Genomic DNA, 14,321 nt, shown 5'->3' with positions numbered 1-14,321 from the left:
AGTAAGTGAACTTGAGTGTGTTTAACTATATAGGTGAGTAAATTGGAGTGTGATTAATTATTTGCATGATTGACTAGGTGTATCAGTACCTCAATGGATGATTGGCGGTGTGTGAGTGTCTATATAGGTGTATAAATGCATATGATAGTCCTGTACTGAGTGACTGTAAGTATGAGTGACTGTACAGGTGAGTGACTGGATGTGTGTGTAGACCTAAGAGTCAATGAGTGGGTATGTAGTTATTGGTATTGGAGTATCTATGGTTTTGAGAATGGCCGTCTGAAATTTTGAGTCGGTGTATCAAAGGTTATATTAGGGTGTGAGAAGATGCACTAATTTATTACATGGACAATGTCATCAGTGATGTCATCAGTGATGTCATTTGAGATGTCATCAGTGATGTCATCAGTGATGTCACTGACCATGTCAAGAGTGATGTAATATGTAGGGTGGCCTCAGTGCTACAGGGATGGCGCGTCCAGTGAATATGTCACCCAGTGCTCAATTTGTAAAATATTAAGTGCCAAGGCTCTGACCAGGAGGACACTGCAGCTTGCACCACCCATCGCTCTTGTCATCGCTGCCAAAACAACTACTAAACATATCTCTCGCCTGCATGTGCCATGGTTCAGATTATTCCAGGTCCCCAAAGCTGCAGGAATGGCTGGCGAGGCAGGTATTAGCAAATTTAATGTATATTGTATTCCTAAACAACCATTGTTCTGCTCATCTCTAAATTAGACGAGCAGCGCCACCATGTGGTAGACTGTTCAATGTATGGTGTTGACAATTAGGTGCCGGTGCCGAGCACCGGAAACTAATTAAGTGCCAGTGCTTAGCACCGGAAAGCACCGGCTCAAATTAAGCTGATGCCACCATACACTTGAAATTGAAGTTGCCGTTAGCTGTAAACCTGGTCAGGCAGGCAGTGCCGCATTGCATTAATTCACTTGGTAGCTGCCTCCCTTAGTGCAACCCTTTCCCTGAGTGGCCCAATTTTTCTGTGAACCACTTACTCTTGAGCGCAGCCCCTGTACATCTTTCACCCCCTTCAGGCACTCCATGCTCCACCTTGGGCACTCCTTCCATCTGGGCAGAAGCCCACCTGTCTTCCCCATGCTCCTATTGATGCTCTAGTCTCACTTGAAGACAGACTGCCTCCAGGTTCTGCTGGTCAATAGTCCTGTAGGCTCGGCTGCAGCTGCTCAGCAGAGTCCGCAGCCCCCACATCCAAGTTCCCACCTCTGCGGGGCTACAGGCATGCTCCGAGCTCAGGTTACAGAAGCCAATCAGATAAACGCCCGCTGGGCATCATTTCGAGCAAATCATACTGTATATAAGAGAGGAAGCATGTCCTCAGCCCCGCCCACTGTTGTTGGTATTGAGAAGTGCACTGCACCCCTTTTCTGACAAAAGGTAGGCGAGACAGTAAATGTACTGGGAGAGCCAAGCTAGAAACGAGCAAAGGGTCTGGTTGTGCTCTAAGAGGCCATGCATGAGCCGGGCCTTGGAAGTGTTTGGCACATGAGCGGATGTCGGTGAGACACTCAACCTCCCAGGCGGAGAGTTGTGCTGGCTTCCCTCTGTGGCAGGAGACTGCGGTTGACCCAAAGAGACCAGAGGAAGAAGGAGCTGAGTCCATAGTCTCCATCTTGGGATGCAGCATTTACTTCTGGTGAAAGAACAGGCTTTCGGTGGAGCAGGAAGAGAACAGTGATTATTTCTCTATAAACTAACTACCCTGTGACCATCGAGAGCCATGGGGAGTAACAACACGATTCCCTCCTCCTCAATAAGGCTGCATAAAACGTACTCTCGACACAAATGTGAAAACAGCCACGGGGCATGACAGAAGAAAATGACTAGGGAGCGCCTCTCTTCCAGAAGTCCATGGGCCAGCACAGACTCCCTGACTCTCCAGCCAATCTGGGCCCTGCTCTCATGCTATTACCCAGTATGAGAGCACCACCAGGATTGGTCTGAATGGCCTGGTTAGGCACTTGCTAAGGGACTGAGAGCCTGGGCCTTTTCCTCATCTTGCTGAGCAATACAGCTAGGTTGGAGACGACTGGCCAAACTGACATGCGCAGTTATAGGTGCTTACCACTCCTCCTCCCAGCCCCTGCTGTCAAAAGAGGATTGCCTGGCCCCACCCTAGACTCTACAGCATAGGATGCCCATGAAAAATAAAACAATAATACAATTGTTTTATTATCATTTTTTTTTCTCCATCTTCTGCAGTGGGGCGACGCTCCTCTGCCATTACGAAGGAGCTGCCGCTGCTCGTAAAATGCATTTCCTCACATAATTTTCCATGGTAAAATAAACAAAGCTACAGTCAAAATGGCTGAACAGAATTACAGCAAATTTATCAGAAAGCTAGTTCTTGGTCCAAAAAGCGTCCTTTTTGTGATTTGGTGTAAATCTGTTCAGTAGATTTTGAGACATTAAAGTTAAAATAATTTTTCAATAATGATTATAAAGCACTCTTCACAAAGTTCAATGAACAAAAGTCTAATAGTTGAATCGTGTCAAGGAAATTAAGTAATGTTTATTCCAAATATGATCCACAGTTCAGTCCATAATTCCAAAAGTAGCTTGATTGTGAATGTATACATCAAAAGGCAGACACAATCAGTTTCATCACAGCAGCAACTTTATCATGGCTGCAACAGTATCCAGAAAATAATAAATCTACAGCTCTGTCATAGCAAATTAAAAATGCATTATGCCCAAAGTTGTCAGGCAGAAAAAGACAGAGACAGTAAAAAATACCAACACCTAGTGTCATAAAAGACAGCAAGAGCACATGTGTTATAAAAAAATCTGTGGCATAGAAGTTTATATCTGGTTATTTATACCAATAAATCCTCGAGTGAGAAAGATTGTGTAGTAACACAGTAATCCATCATCAGACAGAAAAGGAATGTGTCAAGAGCCAGTTAGTAACTAAGCCCCAGACCTAACCACCTGAAAACTAGAAAAGAATCCCAATGTGTCAATGACATCCGATGGCATTGACAGATTGGTTCATAATCAATGTACACCCCATGGTATCAGGAAGTATGTGAGCACCATTACACACTTTCAGCTAGCTCTAGTACCGGACTCCATTATTATATGTTCTAGGATGTGTGACTGCTAAACCACAGCTCCCCAATTGTTAATTTTTTTTTTTTTTTTTTACTCTGCAGACGATCTGCAGATCTATCAGATCAGAAGCTATGATCTGATTGACTGCCACTACACTAACAAAGATGTAGCGAAAGCCATTTTAGGTCACAGAGGCTCGGTCCTCCGTCTTACAAAAGTCTTATAAAAAACATATCTGGGGGCAGTGTAGGGTGTTATATATATTTTTTATCAGCACAGCAAATGCTCAGAGGATCCACGGTGCCAAAAACAACAATGCACTCCTTTTTAAATATGAGCCGCCCCTGGGTGGTCTAAGGGCCAGGGATTATTGGGGGAGGGAGGCATGTGTTCCCTCTCCCCAAGCCATTTTTAGGCCCAGGGCACCCCATTCCCCGGCACTGCTTTTCATTAAATGTGGACCCCACCCCGGGCCATTTTTCTAACAATAGTTGGTAGGGATGCGGCTAGACCCTGCACTCAACACCATACGGCGAGGGGTTGGGTTACCATATGGTTTGGGCGCAGAGCCTGGCTGAAGGCTGTGTGCAGTGGGGTTTTGGGAGCCCAACCCAAGACCGCGCTTGGCGATGGACATCATACTTCACATTAAATAAACATAGAAAGTCACTTAAAAAAACAAAAATGGGAAAAGTGACATTACGGACTGGGAATTTCATATGATGATACTTTACATTAAAAAACCTTGGAAAGTTGCTGAAAAAACAAAGGTCAAAGGGAGGTTATAGGTAGGTGAAAAAAGCAGATACAACATACCGTTTTAAATGAACAAAATCACTGAAGTCCACTGTTAATTTCCTCCCATATTACATCACTCATGACATGTTCTATGATATCATTGATAACATGTACAAAAAGGTAACAGTTCCTAAAGAAAACAGTGCCAATATGGTCTACTGTGAGAAGGGGGAGAGATGTAGGGCAAGGGAAAGAAGTGGATGAGGTTCGAGAGTGATAGTGTAATGAAGGCCAGATACTCCTAGATGGTACTAGAAGTGCCCTCACACACCCTTGCGGGTGCAAAGCATCATCATTGGGCGGTGCTCCTCGTGGGGGTGGCGCTGCAGTCCCTCACGGGCCCTTGGAAGGGCTCTCTGGCGGAGATCTTTTGATGGAGTCGCCGTAGTTGTGCGTGTGGGTGTGTGGGGAGGGCGGTGTCGTGATGGAGCTAAAAAGACCTAATGGTACCCTAACAATTTATTGGTGGGTCCAATGGATCTACTAAAAATTACGGGGGATAATGTTAAATAAACATTCCGAGTAGGGGAAAAAAAAGTATGTACGTCCCACTGCTCTCGACCCGTTGGAGTGAGGGTTAAAGTGAGAGAGAAGGAGTAAAAGTGGTGGTCAACATGTTTCGCGCTGCTTGCGGTCCCTAGTGGATCCTAGCGCTTCGTCAGGACCAAGGTGGTGACTAAGAAGTAAGAGAGAGGGATTCAGAAAAAAGGGGAGTATCCTGTAATCCCAAACACAAAGAAGGAAGGAACACGGATTATTCGTGTCCTTGACGTCGAACCTGCAGGGAGAGGGAGAGAACAAAGGGTTAGGGAGGATGAGGGGCTTCCCTCAGACTGGGGCTAAAATATCGTGCACCAGTGGGGAGGGCATTCCAGCCGGAATCATGCTGAGATTAGTGCTAGTGCCCCGTGTCAGAAAGGGGATAGGAAAAGGGAACAATGGTGCCCAAAATGGGGGTCAGGACAAGACAACAAGAAGCTAAATATGTGATCTAAAAATAACAGACGTACATCCCAGTGTGTAGCCCCTACTGGAAGATTAAGGCTATACATACTAAATGCGACGTGAGACACTGGGAGGTCAGAGTGCAGAGTGCCGATAGTAAACTCACAAGTGAGCGTTGACTGACTGGTCTGATACTCAGAGGGTGTTGTATAAGGGTAGGTGCGTGGCTGTCCGTGGTTATCTCAATGCCAGTACCTAGTCTGACTCGAGTGAGTACTAACGACTGTGGTGTGTACGTACTGAAGCATGCCACAAGTATCAAAGTGAGTACTAAAGGCGAAAAATCAATGAATGTGAGATATACGTATATATATTGGAAAAAACACATGCTTATCACATAAAAACTTATTACGATATCCTACCCGCAAAAGTCTAGGTTCACGCTGTGCCGGGTTTTGACCATCTGGGGCGGGGGCTACAGCTGCAAGGAATTACATTGCGGGGGAAAAAAACAGAAACACAGTCTGCATGAGTGACATGAGCCCAGGGGGTAGTGAAGCTCACACACACGGCTGGAAAATCCAGCCACGTAGTATACCATCGGAGAGGGAATACAAGGGTCTCGCAATAACACCGTTAGGAAAGTAGCTCATGAGCGTCATGTATACTTACATCTGCCCCGGAAGTTCCGCTGCGGTAACCTAGGGTGCCTCCAGAGTCGCCGGTAGCACTGAGCGGCGGGGTGGAGCTTTTTATACACTCAAAGAAAGGTGGTTGCGGGGACGGGACAGGAACCGAGGAAGGACTAGGCTGAGGACTAAAAAGGTGGCGGCCATCTTGGAACGGGTGCCGGGGGAAGCCTGATCATAGTGAGGGACCGTTTCTAGTGGTATTAGCAGAAGCTGATCTCGTAACTCTGGCGGTTCGAAACTGGGTAACAAGACCAGTGCACTGTGTGGCCAAGTGGTACAGGGCCTTGGACCAAATAAATGAAAAAAGGGTCAGTCATACCTAGCCAAAAAACAGTCTATAATATGAGGAGTGCAGCGTTGAGGTGTCAAGATACCAGCACCCGCCTCGTTAATAACCACTAGTGGTGTGGTAGTGCAAAGATGAACTCACGTGAAGTGAAGGAGCTTATCTCATGACTGATGGATGCATGTGGGTGTTAGCTCCAAAATCAGTGTCTGTTGTAAACCAGCAATGTATACCATCGGTATAGCTATGTGGAGACAGAAGTAGAGTCACGGCTGTGCGTGTTGTCTGGCAGTGTGACAGGGAATGTTCTACATACTGTCAGGGGAAGGCGAGCGTGCCAAGAAGTTTCTTAGGCATGGCAGCTCAACAGTAGTGTATATCAGAGGTTCAGTAGTCAGGTAGGGAGAGGAATCACAGCAATGTGTGTGCGCTCAGTAATGATGGCGACAAAAGAACAGGGTGCTTACCAAGATATCAGGAATGGAGAGCACTCCAAGGAATGTCGTCATTAAGGCCTGTGACGTTAGACTTGAGTCTGAAAACCCACCGTTGCTCAGTTTTAAATAAGGTTGTGGCTGACCAGGCAGGGTTGTGATCTATCACAATCCAGTGTAGACTCTCAGGGGGGTGGTTAAGTTCTAGGAAGTGGTTCTGCAACCTCGTCTGGGTTCGTTTACACCTTATCGTGCTCTTGTGTTCCCCAATACGTGTTTTGACAGGTCTTGACGTCATCCCAATATAGCGGAGTCCACATGGGCAAGTCAGTAAATAAATGCAATTCTTGGAGTTGCAGTTGGTATGGCGTTTTAATTGCCATGGTCTGGGCAATCCTAGGTCAACCTCTTTCGTGGGTTTAGTTTGTGGACAGCTCCTTCACTTCACGTGAGTTCATCTTTGCACTACCACACCACTAGTGGTTATTAACGAGGCGGGTGCTGGTATCTTGACACCTCAACGCTGCACTCCTCATATTATAGACGGTTTTTTGGCTAGGTATGACTGACCCTTTTTTCATTTATTTGGTCCAAGGCCCTGTACCACTTGGCCACACAGTGCACTGGTCTCGTTACCCAGTTTCGAACCGCCAGAGTTACGAGATCAGCTTCTGCTAATACCACTAGAAACGGTCCCTCACTATGATCAGGCTTCCCCCGGCACCCGTTCCAAGATGTCCGCCACCTTTTTAGTCCTCAGCCTAGTCCTTCCTCGGTTCCTGTCCCGTCCCCGCAACCACCTTTCTTTGAGTGTATAAAAAGCTCCACCCCGCCGCTCAGTGCTACCGGCGACTCTGGAGGCACCCTAGGTTACCGCAGCGGAACTTCCGGGGCAGATGTAAGTACACATGACGCTCATGAGCTACTTTCCTAACGGTGTTATTGCGAGACCCCTGTATTCCCTCTCCGATGGTATACTACGTGGCTGGATTTTCCAGCCGTGTGTGTGAGCTTCACTACCCCCTGGGCTCATGTCACTCATGCAGACTGTGTTTCTGTTTTTTTCCCCCGCAATGTAATTCCTTGCAGCTGTAGCCCCCGCCCCAGATGGTCAAAACCCGGCACAGCGTGAACCTAGACTTTTGCGGGTAGGATATCGTAATAAGTTTTTATGTGATAAGCATGTGTTTTTTCCAATATATATACGTATATCTCACATTCATTGATTTTTTGCCTTTAGTACTCACTTTGATACTTGTGGCATGCTTCAGTACGTACACACCACAGTCGTTAGTACTCACTCGAGTCAGACTAGGTACTGGCATTGAGATAACCACGGACAGCCACGCACCTACCCTTATACCACACCCTCTGAGTATCAGACCAGTCAGTCAACGCTCACTTGTGAGTTTACTATCGGCACTCTGCACTCTGACCTCCCAGTGTCTCACGTCGCATTTAGTATGTATAGCCTTAATCTTCCAGTAGGGGCTACACACTGGGATGTACGTCTGTTATTTTTAGATCACATATTTAGCTTCTTGTTGTCTTGTCCTGACCCCCATTTTGGGCACCATTGTTCCCTTTTCCTATCCCCTTTCTGACACGGAGCACTAGCACTAATCTCAGCATGATTCCGGCTGGAATGCCCTCCCCACTGGTGCACGATATTTTAGCCCCAGTCTGAGGGAAGCCCCTCATCCTCCCTAACCCTTTGTTCTCTCCCTCTCCCTGCAGGTTCGACGTCAAGGACATGAATAATCCGTGTTCCTTCCTTCTTTGTTTTTGGGATTACAGGATACTCCCCTTTTTTCTGAATCCCTCTCTCTTACTTCTTAGTCACCACCTTGGTCCTGACGAAGCGCTAGGATCCACTAGGGACCGCAAGCAGCGCGAAACATGTTGACCACCACTTTTACTCCTTCTCTCTCACTTTAACCCTCACTCCAACGGGTCGAGAGCAGTGGGCGGTACATACTTTTTTTTCCCCTACTCAGAATGTTTATTTAACATTATCCCCCGTAATTTTTAGTAGATCCATTGGACCCACCAATAAATTGTTAGGGTACCATTAGGTCTTTTTAGCTCCATCTCGACACCGCCCTCCCCCCCTCCCCACACACCCACACGCACAACTACGGCGACTCCATCAAAAGATCTCCGCCAGAGAGCCCTTCCAAGGGCCCGTGAGGGACTGCAGCGCCACCCCCACGAGGAGCACCGCCCGATGATGATGCTTTGCACCCGCAAGGGTGTGTGAGGGCACTTCTAGTACCATCCAGGAGTATCTGGCCTTCATTACACTATCACTCTCGAACCTCATCCACTTCTTTCCCTTGCCCTACATCTCTCCCCCTTCTCACAGTAGACCATATTGGCACTGTTTTCTTTAGGAACTGTTACCTTTTTGTACGTGTATTAATTCTAGGAGCACCGGTACAGGACCTTTTCCCCTTCCTACTTTCTTGCTCCTTGTCCCCCCCCCCTCTTCTTTTGAAGTGTGTATACATATTAGTACGGCAGCTAGCCGTGGGACATCCGCTCTATTTTTCCTTGCTTGGGCATTTCCCTACCCCATCCCTCACAAGACACAACAAGCTCCGTAGTTTCCCCAACCCCTCCAGACCCTTGGTCCATCATGGATGACCCTGGTCTTTGCTTTGATGACGAGACAGTAGCCGAGATTCTAAAAGCCCCCTCTTTATTATCAGAGGATGGCAACCTTCCATCAGGTAGCAGGGATGATGACTGGAAAGCCTTACAAACCTTGAGGAGGTTACAAATTAAAACTGCTCTACATGGTACAGTCATGACCGAGTACCTTAGAGCCAATATTGCTCCCAATGGTCTCCTTGTCTCTCTCTCTCACCCCGTATTTTCCTTAAGGATATCACATTTCGGCGGGAATGGTCCCGCATTGCATGGAAATGTACGAGGGATTGGTTGGTGCTGATTATCAACACAGCTAAAAGACTATCGGACGAACTTCTAATTCAAATTACACTGTCCGAGAATAGACTTAAGACAGGCATTTCTATCACCACATTCAAGTCACGTTTGTACGAGATTAACCAGGAGATGAACGACCATAAAGAGTACCTGACCAAACAAAAAATTCACCAACTTCAGAAGGATGTAAAAAGATTCGATAAGGAGAAGATCTTCCCGTACACGAAAGAAGACTATGTCTTCCAGACCAGTGACACATCGGATGATGCCAGCAGCAACCACTCATCAGGCTCCCACAATAGCAATTCCAGCTATGACAACAGACAACCGAGGTACCGGGGAGGATATAGACAACCTCCTCCGCCCCCTCCCCTGTTTCAAGGCTTCCCAGGCCTTCCCTACCAACCACCTATGTATCAGGGACCATGGATGGGCCCCCAACCTCTCTGGAACCACCCCCTTGGATCTAATCAAACCATACCTCAGTATAACCAATTCCCGAAGCCCCCTTTTCTAAACAGAGGGAGGGGCAGAGGAAGAGGCAGGAGAAGAACAGGAGGAAAGAATGTTCAATGGCAAGATCAGGACAAGATGACTCTCAGGAGCAAGTCAACGAGACCCTTGTAGTGAATCTGTCATCTAGACCACTGACTCCGGACGAACAGAAACTCTTGGAAAAAGGTCTTGGGTTTGTCCCTACTCCCAGAGAAGATGACTTCAGATTGCACCAGGAACTTCACCTTTTTTTCAGGAAAATAAGTCTTAAGGCATTTTTTGATGGAAAACCTGATCTTCCGGCGGTAGGGACTGGCCTGAAGAACAAATCCAGGTTCACCCCCACTTCAGCCATGACACCTAATGAAGTTCTCACTTTTGAACAGGCGGTCCTCAAAGATGTCACAGAGACCAAAATCACCGGTCATCATTTTGATAACCTGTCGAAGGAAGAACGAAGTATCCTGACGAAAATCGCAGATGACCAAACGATCATCCTAAAACCTGCCGATAAGGGTGGCGCCATTGTTATCCTTGACAGAGGGACTTATGAAGCAGAATGTGAACGACAACTTTCAGATACCAGGTATTACCAACTTACTGACTTGGACCCCACGTCACGCCTCGCGAATCAGATACAGAGCTTGACCCTGGAAGCTGAGGCTGAGGATTGGATTTCACATGACAAGGCCCTTTTCTTGAACCAAACAAACCCACGGACACCGTATTTCTACTGCCTTCCGAAAATCCATAAAGGCACGAATCCTCCCCCTGGACGCCCCATCGTCTCTGGTATTAATTCCTTACTTGAACCTTTAAGTAAGTTTTGCGACTTTTTCTTACGACCACTGGTCAGCAAGACACCCACCTACCTGAGAGACACTATGGAGGTCCTCAATCTAATACAGCAATTTGATTCCCCAGAGACGATCGACCTTCTCGTCACCATGGACGTCGAGGCACTTTATACGAACATACCTCAGGACGCTACCCTTGCTGTCCTTGAACGTGCCCTACAGAGTGTGGATCCTTGGCCCTATGTCACTCCAATACCCTTTATTTGTGACTGTGCACATCTCGCACTCAAAGAAAACTTCTTTGCATTCAATAACAAACTTTATCATCAAATCCAAGGTACATGTATGGGCAGTACCTTCGCGCCGAGCTTGACATGCCTCTACATGGCCGACCTGGAGGAAGTAAAAATCAGGACACCCTCCAACCCATTCCATGATAACATCCTCCTCTGGCGCCGATACATCGACGACATTCTCATCTTCTGGAGAGGAAGTGTAGAGGAGTGCACCGCTTTCTTCATTTGGATGAACACTATTGACCCCTTCCTCAGATTTACTGGGACCCACTCCCCCGAATCTATACCATTTCTGGATCTCTCCATAACACTCAAAGATGGTGGTCTTCTGACTACCAACTACAGAAAACCCACTGATAGAAACAGTCTGTTACTTTATCACAGCCATCACCCCAAATCACTTAGGGATAACCTCCCTGTGGGTCAGTTTCTTCGCCGAAGAAGAAATTGTAACACTCTCACTGAGTTTGAAATCCAAGCAGCCATCCTTAGAAAGAACCTCATTGCTAGGAACTACCCTATCAGCATCATTAAAACAGCACACAAGAGGGCAAGAAACAACCATCGTGAATCTCTATTGGAAACGAGAACAAGATCTGAGAGTACCGCACTCACTTGCGTGACCTCTTTCACCCCCCTCTCAAACACTATCCAAAAAATAGTGAAAAGACATTGACGGATACTCAGAACTGGGACATTTGATCCGGGCCCTCTCCCCTTGTTTGCCTTTAAACGCACTCATAATCTGAGAGACATCCTAGTACACACACGCCCCAGAACCATTTCAAAACCGCCCCGAACCCTTTGGAACTTACCCCCAATCTCTGGCCACTTCCTCTGTGGGTCATGCTCCTGCTGTCCACAAACTAAACCCACGAAAGAGGTTGACCTAGGATTGCCCAGACCATGGCAATTAAAACGCCATACCAACTGCAACTCCAAGAATTGCATTTATTTACTGACTTGCCCATGTGGACTCCGCTATATTGGGATGACGTCAAGACCTGTCAAAACACGTATTGGGGAACACAAGAGCACGATAAGGTGTAAACGAACCCAGACGAGGTTGCAGAACCACTTCCTAGAACTTAACCACCCCCCTGAGAGTCTACACTGGATTGTGATAGATCACAACCCTGCCTGGTCAGCCACAACCTTATTTAAAACTGAGCAACGGTGGGTTTTCAGACTCAAGTCTAACGTCACAGGCCTTAATGACGACATTCCTTGGAGTGCTCTCCATTCCTGATATCTTGGTAAGCACCCTGTTCTTTTGTCGCCATCATTACTGAGCGCACACACATTGCTGTGATTCCTCTCCCTACCTGACTACTGAACCTCTGATATACACTACTGTTGAGCTGCCATGCCTAAGACACTTCTTGCCACGCTCGCCTTCCCCTGACAGTATGTAGAACATTCCCTGTCACACTGCCAGACAACACGCACAGCCGTGACTCTACTTCTGTCTCCACATAGCTATACCGATGGTATACATTGCTGGTTTACAACAGACACTGATTTTGGAGCTAACACCCACATGCATCCATCAGTCATGAGATAAGCTCCTTCACTTCACGTGAGTTCATCTTTGCACTACCACACCACTAGTGGTTATTAACGAGGCGGGTGCTGGTATCTTGACACCTCAACGCTGCACTCCTCATATTATAGACTGTTTTTTGGCTAGGTATGACTGACCCTTTTTTCATTTATTTGGTCCAAGGCCCTGTACCACTTGGCCACACAGTGCACTGGTCTCGTTACCCAGTTTCGAACCGCCAGAGTTACGAGATCAGCTTCTGCTAATACCACTAGAAACGGTCCCTCACTATGATCAGGCTTCCCCCGGCACCCGTTCCAAGATGGCCGCCACCTTTTTAGTCCTCAGCCTAGTCCTTCCTCGGTTCCTGTCCCGTCCCCGCAACCACCTTTCTTTGAGTGTATAAAAAGCTCCACCCCGCCGCTCAGTGCTACCGGCGACTCTGGAGGCACCCTAGGTTACCGCAGCGGAACTTCCGGGGCAGATGTAAGTACACATGACGCTCATGAGCTACTTTCCTAACGGTGTTATTGCGAGACCCTTGTATTCCCTCTCCGATGGTATACTACGTGGCTGGATTTTCCAGCCGTGTGTGTGAGCTTCACTACCCCCTGGGCTCATGTCACTCATGCAGACTGTGTTTCTGTTTTTTTGCCCCGCAATGTAATTCCTTGCAGCTGTAGCCCCCGCCCCAGATGGTCAAAACCCGGCACAGCGTGAACCTAGACTTTTGCGGGTAGGATATCGTAATAAGTTTTTATGTGATAAGCATGTGTTTCTTCCAATATATATACGTATATCTCACATTCATTGATTTTTCGCCTTTAGTACTCACTTTGATACTTGTGGCATGCTTCAGTACGTACACACCACAGTCGTTAGTACTCACTCGAGTCAGACTAGGTACTGGCATTGAGATAACCACGGACAGCCACGCACCTACCCTTATACCACACCCTCTGAGTATCAGACCAGTCAGTCAACGCTCACTTGTGAGTTTACTATCGGCACTCTGCACTCTGACCTCCCAGTGTCTCACGTCGCATTTAGTATGTATAGCCTTAATCTTCCAGTAGGGGCTACACACTGGGATGTACGTCTGTTATTTTTAGATCCCATATTTAGCTTCTTGTTGTCTTGTCCTGACCCCCATTTTGGGCACCATTGTTCCCTTTTCCTATCCCCTTTCTGACACGGGGCACTAGCATTAATCTCAGCATGATTCCGGCTGGAATGCCCTCCCCACTGGTGCACGATATTTTAGCCCCAGTCTGAGGGAAGCCCCTCATCCTCCCTAACCCTTTGTTCTCTCCCTCTCCCTGCAGGTTCGACGTCAAGGACACGAATAATCCGTGTTCCTTCCTTCTTTGTTTTTGGGATTACAGGATACTCCCCTTTTTTCTGAATCCCTCTCTCTTACTTCTTAGTCACCACCTTGGTCCTGACGAAGCGCTAGGATCCACTAGGGACCGCAAGCAGCGCGAAACATGTTGACCACCACTTTTACTCCTTCTCTCTCACTTTAACCCTCACTCCAACGGGTCGAGAGCAGTGGGACGTACATACTTTTTTTTCCCCTACTCTGAATGTTTATTTAACATTATCCCTCGTAATTTTTAGTAGATCCATTGGACCCACCAATAAATTGTTAGGGTACCATTAGGTCTTTTTAGCTCCATCACGACACCGCCCTCCCCCCCTCCCCACACACCCAGACGCACAACTACGGCGACTCCATCAAAAGATCTCCGCCAGAGAGCCCTTCCAAGGGCCCGTGAGGGACTGCAGCGCCACCCCCACGAGGAGCACCGCCCGATGATGATGCTTTGCACCCGCAAGGGTGTGTGAGGGCACTTCTAGTACCATCCAGGAGTATCTGGCCTTCATTACACTATCACTCTCGAACCTCATCCACTTCTTTCCCTTGCCCTACATCTCTCCCCCTTCTCACAGTAGACCATATTGGCACTGTTTTCTTTAGGAACTGTTACGT

Source organism: Triturus cristatus, chromosome 10 (genome assembly GCF_964204655.1).
Source record: "Triturus cristatus chromosome 10, aTriCri1.1, whole genome shotgun sequence".
In the NCBI taxonomy this organism is placed as follows: Eukaryota; Metazoa; Chordata; class Amphibia; order Caudata; family Salamandridae; genus Triturus; species Triturus cristatus.
This window is presented reverse-complemented; position numbering follows the sequence as displayed.